This window comes from Rhagoletis zephyria, unplaced genomic scaffold (assembly GCF_001687245.7).
Source record: "Rhagoletis zephyria isolate East Lansing unplaced genomic scaffold, Rhagoletis_zephyria_1.1 Rzeph_scaffold_03179, whole genome shotgun sequence".
In the NCBI taxonomy this organism is placed as follows: domain Eukaryota; kingdom Metazoa; phylum Arthropoda; class Insecta; order Diptera; family Tephritidae; genus Rhagoletis; species Rhagoletis zephyria.
Window position 1 is genome coordinate 33,785 of NW_016160262.1, and position 11,344 is coordinate 45,128.

The window sequence follows — 11,344 nt, forward strand, 5'->3', positions numbered from 1 at the left end:
ACGAGCTTGAATACAATTTTCGATATTTAAACGAACTCATCTACATACTTAAATGGATATGTATGTATATACTCGTATGTATGTTTAAGCCCCAAATAATCGGAATTTAGTATTAGCATAATTGTGTGTGTGTGTGTGTGTGCGTGCACTCCCTGGTGGTTTAGGGTTGTTTACAGCTGTTCAAACTCATATTCATACATACATGTACATTTTTTTTGCATTCTTTCTTTTCTTCTTCTTCTTATTTTTCCATTACTTGTTCTACGGAACATGCTAGTTGTGTGTGAATTTTTTTGCAATTCCCATCAAGCACACAACCCGACTCCGACCGATTTGTATTCAGTTGCTTGTCAACATGTTGAGTGCGCGTTACGAGGTGCGGGTGTTATTCGATGATGCGTGTGTCGTTGACGTCGTCGACCTCTAAATTTTTGTTTCGTGCCAGTGATGTCGGTGATGTTTTGGTTTATTTTGCGGACTATTGAATTATTCGTGGAATTTTAATTAACAAACCGAAATGTTTTCGTTTGACTTTTGGCAGTGACAAAGGAGCGCATCGCAGCTTAAACAATTTACAGTCATGGGATGAGAAATAGCACAATTTCGCTTGAAAGGCCAAAGCCATTGCAAAAAAAAGTAATAAATTTATATGCTTGTTGAAAAGATGGTATGAAAATGGTGACTTACTTATTTTGACACATTTAACTATTGGAGACTGCTGCAAAATTAAACATCCTCTAATAAGATGTTGGACCAAGAATTCTGACACTTTGCAGCACGACAGCTAAAAAAATTCATAATAAAGACTTTACGTTCTAATTTGTGTTAAGAAAGTACTATTATTTTCAGAATTATACCTGAGATCAGCTCTAAAGTTACCAAAAGTTTGCTTTGGAATCGGAGAATCGTGAGAATTTTTACATTTCGGCCCAGTTAATGGATTTATTTCATTCTTAAGTTTTGAGCGTTGGTTATGTTTAGGCAACATATTGTGCGCTAACGTATGGTCAAACGTTTAACCTTCCTATTCCCGCGTATTGGTCTGTGAGACCGATGATCATTATTCGTGTTTTTTTTGAAGTGAAACTTCTTTAGCGGAGGTTGGTTGGTTGGGAGTAAATTGGTAAATTCAACGGAAATTGCACACGGAAATGGTGCAACGGAAATGATGCAACGGAAATGATGCAACGAAAATGGTTGGGGCTGAAACAACTGCTTCTTGTGTGTATGCATATGGTATTAATTTAACAAAAATTTGCTAATAAATAAAAGGTTAAAGAATAACACCTAGAAAAAAGCCCAATACAAGAATGAAAGTAAAGGTGACTAAGCACGTAGATAAAGAAAAGGATAAAGGCAAAGTAAAAATAAAAACAAAAAAAAAGATGCGTAAAGATAAAGGCAAAAATGAAGACCAAGGTAAATTTAAACACTTTGCTTATATATACAAGGCCAAAGGTGAAGGGGAATATGTAGATAAAAAAATGATAAACATAAAAGTAAAGGCAAAGAGGAGGATGATACCGATAAAAGCAAAGATGAAGATAGGGGAAGAAAGATTAAAATAAAATTAATTAAAGAGGAAATGATATAGAGAGAACAGAGTCTCAATCTGGGCACTATTTTGGCATTTCAGAGATTTTCGGGATTCTCGGGACTTATCGATAAATCGATAACAACATCGATAACAAAATCGATAAATATCGATAACCAAACCAATAAAAATCGATTATAATATCGATAACATAATCGACAAAAAGTATCGCTTACAAAATAGGTAAAGATGCCGATTACAAAGTCGATAACAAATCGCTAAATATATCGATAAAAATATCGATTATTGCATATATCGATAAGTTCCGAAAATATCGATAGCAAAATTGATAACAATATCAATAAAAATTTCGATAAAGAAATCGATAAAAATATCGATAAAAAAATCGATAAAAATATCGATAACGAAATCGATTGAAACATCTATAAAAAAATCTATTTCAAAATCGATAGGAAAGTCGATTAAAATATTGATAACAGAAACGACATAAGATATGGCTTATTATATAGATAAGTTCCGAAAATATCGATAGCAAAATTAAAAACAATATCGATAAAAATGTCGATAACAAAATCGATAAAAAATATCGATAACAAAACCGATAAAATATCGATAAGTCCCGAGAATTCCGAAAGTCTCTAATATTCCGAAACGGTCCCCAAATTGAGTCTCTGCCTATATCCTTTTGTCTATAATAACCTTTATTTTAAACTTTCTTCCTCTATCTTCATTTTTAATTTTATCGGTATCGGTATTTAAAAAATTGCAATAATTCATATACGATTAATCCACTGAGCAGAAATCTCGTTTAAGCGATTAATGTTGAAATATGGGTCAAATTGACCCAAAGTCCGAACGAAGGTTAAAGCGTTTTTAGACTACATTTTAACCTTAAAATGGAACAGAGTCAAATCGGATTGATTTTGGTAGAGTAAGGTAAAATTTATTAATTAGATGAATCTGAATCTGTAGTTACAATTAGTAATAAAAAAGGTCGTTGCAATGCGTTGTTGTAATTGCAGCACCAAGAAAATAATAATAAGGGTATTCATCCAAACGCGTAAATGCCTTGTAACCACGTAGACCTCGTAAACTTTCGTAATTGCGTTGCGGCTTTTAGGCGTTTAGATGAATTCCCTTAATGTATGTTCCGACTGCCATCTAATTGAGTCTGAGAGATTCAAGTATATTTTACCCTTTTATTTGACATATGGTTTTCTTTAAAATTCTATTTTGTTTTTTTTTTTAATTTTTTTAAGTGTGTGTTGAAGGGAGTATACATAATATTCACAGAAGCATAGCAAGCAATGGGAAGTTATCGCAAACACGCCAAGGGAGTACTTACTGAGTAATCGAACGATGTTGCCAAGTTTTACTGGGTGTTACCGTAGCTACATTACACCAACAAAAGTAGTTCAGGACTACGCTTATGTACATGGTATATATATATAGCATACATAATTGAATTTCATGCCAAGAATGATTTATTTAAACTTCCATAAAAGTAAACTTGTATCTTCAAAACTGAAATCGTAAGACTCGACAAACTTTCATCATTATTTTTTTTTCATTAAAATATACATATTGACATTCTTTATATTGAATATACAGTGCGAGTTTCTATGTATTAAAAAATTATGATTTTGATTTCGCTTTAGAATTTTGACTAAGAATTTAATTTAGGTTACCTCAATTATCAACCCATACCCAATACAAAACACACAAATAACATGAAAAATAAGCAATTTTTCGTCCTTCTCAATTTCAGGTTTCCGTACACCATGAAGGTGACGAATAAATGAACTACTAAAAGTGAGCAAATAGAGAAAGGACAATCTTTGTTGAAATTTGAGTAGACAAATATCTTGCAGGAAAATTAAAAATAACAGCAACAACAAAGAAAATCAAAATAAAGATCACTTCACTATGGGAACAAACAAAGAAAAGCAAACAAATTGTCAAAACCGACCAAAATACCATTTCAAAATATGATGGAAACCAACCACTGCAAAAACTAATACACATGAACAACAATTATTGCATAAAAGCAGCGAAACTATAAACAACATCTGTTTTCAGACGAGATGAAATTTTATTTCTGTTTGTAAGGAGTGGCAAGAAATTGACGCTGAATATAGCACGAAATTAAGGAGAATTGTTATTACTCTGTGTAGGTATGAGCACGTATGATATTTTGCGAATAATAAAAAGTTATTTTTTGCATTTGAAATAATTATCGAACTAACTTTTGCTCTAATAAAAAAAAATAAAAAAATGAAAAACAAAAAAAAAATGGAAACAACTTTTAGAAACAAAATTACGTAAATATAATTAAATAAAATAGAATAAGAGGAAAATAGAACAAATAAAATAAATTAAATAAAAATAAAAAATAATTTAAATTGAAACTCTTAGAACTCTTAAACGTGTCTATTTCTTCCTTTACAATTCAATTTTCTATTTCTATACTGTTTTCTTTATTTCCTCTTTCCTTACACTTATATAATTAAAATTATATAATTATTATTTAGGTTTCAGTAAAAATTAAACGGAATTAAACGGAATTAAAAAAATTAAAAAATCATGAATTAAAAAAATAAATAGGATTCGAATAGAGAGTATCCATTGGCAGTTTAGTGCTTTGCTCGCTCGGCCATCGCGACTGCTGGGGCTAATTTAACAAAAGGGCACACATTAATGTTTATTGTTTCCTTTGAACTAGCTGACCTCGAATCAGCATTCGAAGCTGGTAGCGATATTTTCGAGTGAACTCGGATTCCGTGATAGCAATTCGAATCCGTAGATTTTCTACGATGGATTCCGTGATAGCCCTGAATAATAATAATAATAATAAAAATAATGAATTATAGCTTAAAAAACTAAAAACTAGCTTTTAGAATTTCTATTCGTACTCGTAAACTAAAGGAGTTTCCCATTTACGTCATTTGATTGATCTTGTTTAGTTCAATTGCACTAAATTACCTGATAACACCAATTGAATGATCTTATTTTAGCCCTTGCAGTGCAATCGTACAATATATTGAACAAACTTTTTTTGTACTTAAAGCTCTTTTTTTCTTAAGTAAGAGCTTTTGTTTTTAAAATAACAGTTGTATTGAGAAAAGTATATTATTCTTATTTACCGCATTTCTTTTGCTGAATTTTCGGAATGCAGTGTGACTGTGTTTTTCAACAAAACTGAAAAGTGCCACCAGAGTCGATATTGAACAGTGAATTTATAGGAACAAATTCACTACTTTTCGATGGAATTGAAAACCGAAAAAAATGCTAAATGTTATTCTCATATCTGAATATATTTCGAAAAAAAAAGAAAAATTATTGATATCACTACGCTGTTTACAAATCTAGGGCAACACTGTCCAACGCTGAATAACGGTATAACTAAGAGTTTTATAATTTTTATACCCGAGCGCACTTGTGCACAAGGGTATATCAATTTTGTTCGCATAACGGTTGTTTGTAACAGCCAAAACGAATCGAGATAGATATAGATAAATGTATACATAAATGCTCAGAATGAATAGAGAAGTCGATTAAGCCATGTCTGTCTGTCCGTCCGTCTGTCCGTCCGCCCGTGTACACGATAACTCGAGTAAAAATTGGGATATCTCAACGAAATTTGGTATGTAGGTTTCGGCTAATCCAAGGTAGGTTGGTATTGAAAATGGGCGAAATCGGACAGTAACCACGCCCACTTCCCATATAACGGTAATTTCCAGAAATACGAAAACTGCGATATTTTAGTAACTTACTGAAGATAATTCACTCAAAATTGATATTTACAATAATTTTCAGACGAAAAATAAGAATATTATAAATTTTTGGAAAATGGGCGTAGCCACGCCCACTTATGGTTACATGTATCTTGGTAACCGTTGCACCAATTTCTTCCAAACTTGGCACAGTTGTTGGCCTTAATACAGCATACTAAATGGCCGAAAATTTAAAAAAATCGGACAACAACCACGCCCACATCCCATATAACGGTAATTTAGAGAAATACAAAATCTTCGATAAATCAGTAAATATTAAAGCTAATTTATTCAAAATTGATGCTTGCAACAACTCTTTACCAAGAAATACGTTTATGGTAAAATTTTGCAAAATGGGCGTGGCACCGCCCACTTATGATCAAATATATGTATATCGGTAACTGTTCTACTAATTTGTACCAAACTCGGTGTGGTTATTGTGCTTGCCACATAAAAGCAAAACGTTGAAAATTATTGAAATCGGACTAAAATGACGGCCGCTTTTCATATAACCGTAAATTTCAGAAATGCTTGAAACTTCAATAATTCGAAATTTAAGGACGCTAATTTATTCAAAATTGATACATCCCGGCTTACCATCTAGCGGAAGGTTTCGGAAAGGTGAAAAAACATATATTTAATACTTGCGACGGGTATTTAATGTTCGGCTTGGCTCCGAACTTAGACGTTCTTACTTGTTTTAATTGTATTTTTGAAATCAATGACCTAAAATTAGCTGGTAAACAAACTTCCAAATTTTTAGCTTCAGTGAGGTCGGAATTTGAATGCTCTTACACCCTAGGATTGGTCCAAATCGAAAAATATGCCGATTTTTTATTTATTTGGAGATCAAAAAATATTTAGTAGTCGATCAAACCGCTCAAAGTTTTCCATGTATTTTATATTGGGGAACCCTTTTTTCAGAAATCTTGAAAATAATATTTTTTTTTTTCGATCGGAAACTCTGTTTCTCTTCAGAAGAATATAATAGTTTTTTTATTTAACAATTTTTTAATACTGCGGTTTTGACAATGATAATGACAGTAACTTTTTTTTTTCTTTGCAGATTTCAAACTTTACCCAAGGCAAATAGAGGGTTCAAACTTTCGCATAAGTGTGGTCATTCGTGCACATGCATAAATATATGTACTATATGTCTGTACAATCTAGATCCAATTGTGTAAAAGGGCCACTCACTCACACACGAAAGAAAAATCGAAAGTGTTTTGCGGCAGGAAATTATTAATAATGCGCTCGACGTGGCCACAAATTGAAACTAATTAATTTGCGCACGTTTTCAATAGACAGCAAACAACAACAACAACAACAACAACACAAAGAATTACAACACATCTACAACAAAAATATCGCAAACAATTATTAGTTCAAAAAGTTATACATAGTCGGGCAGCGGATGCAGCGCATCTGTCAGCAAATGAAAGCTGCATTATTAGTACGCTTACCGCACAACCATAATCAGCTGCCAGCCACAACGCAGCGCAAGACCACATAATTCAAATAAAACGCGCATCCGCCACACAAAATTAACAACGCGCGGCAGCAGCAGCGCAAGTAAATGGCGGCGCAGTGTGTATGCCAACTTCTTTGCATTTGTGTGGGCAAGTGAATTTTGCAATTTTTCAATTTTTGCAAATTAAATGCAACAGCAGCCAAAGCATTGCAGCACTGTGGCAAACAAAAAAAAAAAAAACAAGTCTGAAGTTGCGGTGTAAAATCAATTTAAATGGTTTTAATGTGCATAAACAGAATTGTAGTAAAACTTGTTTTCGAACAAATAGGCTTCAGCGAGGAAGCTTGATAATAAAAAAAAAAAAATAGAACAGAAAATAAATCCTTTAAGCTACAAAGCGACGTCAAAGTGAAAGTGTGTATATCCGTTGACTGAGTACTGCGCATGAAAACGCAAAGAGGCCAAAGAAGTGCGAATTTCTACGCACGCAAAAATATAAAAAACAAAAACTATTTCAAAGCCAACACGTCCGCCACGCCACGACGCGTCGCAAGCAATTTGCGCTTGCTGCTGCTTATGGCAGTGTCTGGCCCGCCTGCTGGTCTGTCATAAAATATCAATTTGTGATTTTTCAATTTTGCCGCCGCCAGATAAATACAAACGTGCCGCAAATTTTCGCATCATCGCAGCGCTACCTCACCTTGGCACGCTCTTTCACGAGCGCTCGATCATTTATTAGCTACATGTATGTATGTACATATGTAAGTAGCGGTGGTGCGTGAGTGCGTCGTCTGTCGCTGGCAAAAAAAAGTAAACTAATAATTCGTCTAGTGAACGCGTGTGACTAGTGAAAAAATAAGCATATACCAAATACATATATGGTAATATAAGTAGTCGTACAAACATATATACAAACTTGACTTGTGTTTGCTTGCGTTGCGTATTTCAACCGTTGCGGTCTGTGGCAACATTGTGGCGAAACGTGCTCGCATTAGCTTAAGCCACAATTGGCATTGGTCTTATGGATGTGTGTATGGATAAACAAGCCTACTTACCAACCAACATAAATGTACAAACACAAATATTTTAACAATCCGCTTAATACATTCAAGGCATTTCGCGCGCGCGCTAAGATATACTAGCTGTTTGATTTTCAGCTCGCTCGACACCACCCACTACACCTTCTAGCCCCATCCTTAACTTTACGCTTACCCTCTATTCGTAGTGGCATTAAAAATGTGCGACCGAATGTTTGCTTGTAATTTGCGGTCAATGAAATTGGCTCTTAGCCGGCGGCATGGCTTCATGTCGACGACGTCGTCTGTGTGCGCGCGCGCCTTCATTTCAACTTCCGCGTTGGCGTTGGCGTCAGTACCCGCGTGCTGTAAGTGTGACGCACATGAAATGAAGATGTCAAGGGTGTCGTCCATACAGCGACATTCGAACGGCACTTGCTCGCATGGCAACCAACACCAAGTTAGTTGCGGTGGCAGCAGAAATTGTGGTAGCGGTATTAGCCATTTTACACAGTGCTTAATTACATGCGCGCTGCTGCTGATTTTAGCTGCTGGTAATGGTAAGTAACATTGCATTTTTTTTACTGATTCGTAGTTATTAATTGAAAATAATTAAATACTTGATATTTAAGTACTTAGTCCGAATGTATTTTATTGAGGCCGTAGTATTAAAGTCAGAAATTCGCATCCAAAGGGCATTTTGAAATCAGGCTTCATGGTGAACAACAAGCTGGTTTAAACCGTCATGAAAAAAATAAAAAATTAATGCGGTTATTTTATTCATTGTTTGCAATTTGAAAAAGAAGAGTTGGCCTGAAAATGTTTTTCTGACGCTTATCACTTGTGCCAACGCAAATCTTGCCACCGCTTAGAACAAAAAAAAAATTTGGTAGAATTTCGCAAATTAATAAAACATATATATATATCTTTTTTTTTAAATATGTTTCACACTGTAACAAAAATCATATAAACAAAAGTTTCAAACTTTGTATACAAATTTCAATTTTCATAAAATTTTCATAACAAATTTAACATCAAACGTGCACTTTATTATACTAAAATTAAATGGACTATTAAAATGCATACCCGACATTTTCATAAAAATTGTTATTAAAAGTTTCAAAACTTTAATACAAATTTAACGAATTTTTCTAAATTTTGAGCAAAGTGTGAAACCTTTTTACATAGGTTTTTTTTTACAGTGTGAACTATATTTAAAAAATAAAGATATATTTTTTAGTAATTTACAAAATTCTACCTGATTAAAAAAAATGCTGGTAATGTTTTTCTGGCCAGAAGTGCATATCGCTGGCTGAGTGGAGGAAGATCGACCTATCTTTGCAGCCAGTTCGAAAATGTCCTATCTCAGAATTTGCTCTGTCTTAGCACATTTTCAATGTATTTTCGTTTGAGATAGGGCGTTTTTGAAATAAATTCTGTGATGGGGCGTTCTTGAACCAAATTCTAAATAGGGCATTTTTCAATCAAATTCTGAATTAGGACATTCTTGAAAAGTTTTCTGAGATAGGGCGTTTTCGAACTGGCTGCTGAGATAGGTCGATCTTCCACTCAGCTATCGATATGCACTTATGGCCAAACAAACATTACCATCATATTTTTTAATCAAGTAGAATTTTGTAAATTACTACTGTTATTTTTTTTACCACAATTTTAAACTTTTTATATGGCTTTGGAAATAAGCATATTTGTACTATTAAGGAAATAAAAGTTTTGTGAGCACATTGTAAATGTGTGGGGAATTTTTGTAATAAATTTGAAGTTAGCATACATTTTTATTCTTTTTCCCACTTCGACAGCATTTTTGTTTACCGAAATTTCAAGAGAAAATAGTGTCAGTAGTAAAACTAGTTATCATTTATAAAAAAACAAAAGACAATTTCGGAAGTTATGAATTTTTGAAAGATTTCTATGATATTTAGGTCACAGAAAATTTGAATCAGTTAGTTTGGATTCACATTTCAGGTTTTAATAGTTCGTCTAGGTGAAATCAAGAAAAAATTTTATTTTTGCTCTTTATAAAAAGTGTTATAAGTTCATAATATGTTTATGGATTTTATTAAATGGCACCTAGTTTTACTCGGAATCAAACATCATTTTCGAAGTTATTACTAAAAGAGACTACTTTCGCTTGAAATTTCGCAAAAAATGTTGTAAAAGTGGGAAAAATAACATAAATTGGTGTAAGTACATTTGAGATTGATACCAAACATTTTTCACATATTAACAAACGCTCACAAATCCTATTATTTTTTTATAAAAGTAAAAATATTATTCTTCTTAAAGCCATATACAAAAATTAAAATTGGTTAAAAAACAGTCAAGCTAAAAATTGTTTAGTTCCGGAGGAATTTGAGGGTGTTAGAAAAATTTTGAAAACAGTTTCGTGAATTACTCGGCCAGCTACACGACCTATACTAAGTCACTTAAAAAGTTTGTGTTTTTTTTTTTTTTTGTAACACGTGCTCTGACCTACTCACCCACCCTGTAGTTACAACTATGATAGTTGAAAATATCGATGGTTATATTAATAATTTAATTAAAAAATTTCAAAAATAAGTAATTGAAAATAATCAAAAATAACAATTATGTTATTAAAATTAATTAATGAAATTTTTTTGAAAGTAATTAATTATTAATCGTCATTTAAAAGGTGCAAATATTCGTATTTGATCATTAAATGGTTACCAAAAAAAAAACATGTTTTAATTAATAATCATTATGATTATTAATCATTATTTAACAGGTCTGTTTTAAACCAATTTTTTTTGAATCTTTCATTTAACTTTTGTTTTTCCTATTTTTTTTACAAAACTCAGTTTTGAATTTTAAATGGATTTCCACTAGGCATTAAATGGTAAAAAATGACAAATGACAAAGTTGGGCATTCAAAAATAATCGTGTAATTACGTTAAAAAAATTGTCATTAAGTTCATTTCCACGTTGCATTTTTTTTTTTTAAATGGCATACACATTTTGTCATTTCAATGCCTAGTGGAAATTTGGCATAACTGTATTATAATCACGTACGCAAGTTCATTCAAATTATCTCGAGAAGAGAGAATTTACGACAACTCGCATTAAAGCATTGAAAAATTAAAACAGAAAACAACAACATTGAAACGAATGTCCGCTAAAAATGAGAATAACTGTGAGTTAGATAATTTTTGTTATGCTTATCATTTGTTGTTACAAATAAGCCTCAGTAAATTACGTCCAGTTGCACGTCTGCAGCTGCGGCAAAACCAAATCACCAGAAATGGCAGCAGCCAAAGCAGAAGCAAGGGGGCAGCATCCGTACCAGCGCGCAGGAAACACTGGCCAAAGCGGCAAAGCTCGTTGCTGTGGGAAATTAATCACGATTATAATTTAAGCTGAATTATGAGCTAAAGCTGCTGAACGACCAACCAACCAAATAACAACAGCGATCCAGCTACCGCACACTACCAAGTGGCAGCAATAGCAACCAGAAAACAACAACACAGATAGCATTTTGTGTATCGTTCGTCCT

General features: G+C 33.0%; 1 long non-coding RNA gene across 1 annotated transcript; it reads left to right on the forward strand.

Annotated features, from left to right (window-relative positions):
- Nucleotides 1–3,652: 3,652 nt before the first annotated feature.
- On the forward strand, nucleotides 3,653–6,529 carry LOC108368553 (uncharacterized). Its single transcript, XR_001848390.1, has 2 exons — nucleotides 3,653–3,729; nucleotides 6,395–6,529. It is a non-coding gene; the product is annotated as an uncharacterized LOC108368553 (long non-coding RNA).
- The last annotated feature ends 4,815 nt before the right edge of the window (nucleotides 6,530–11,344 follow it).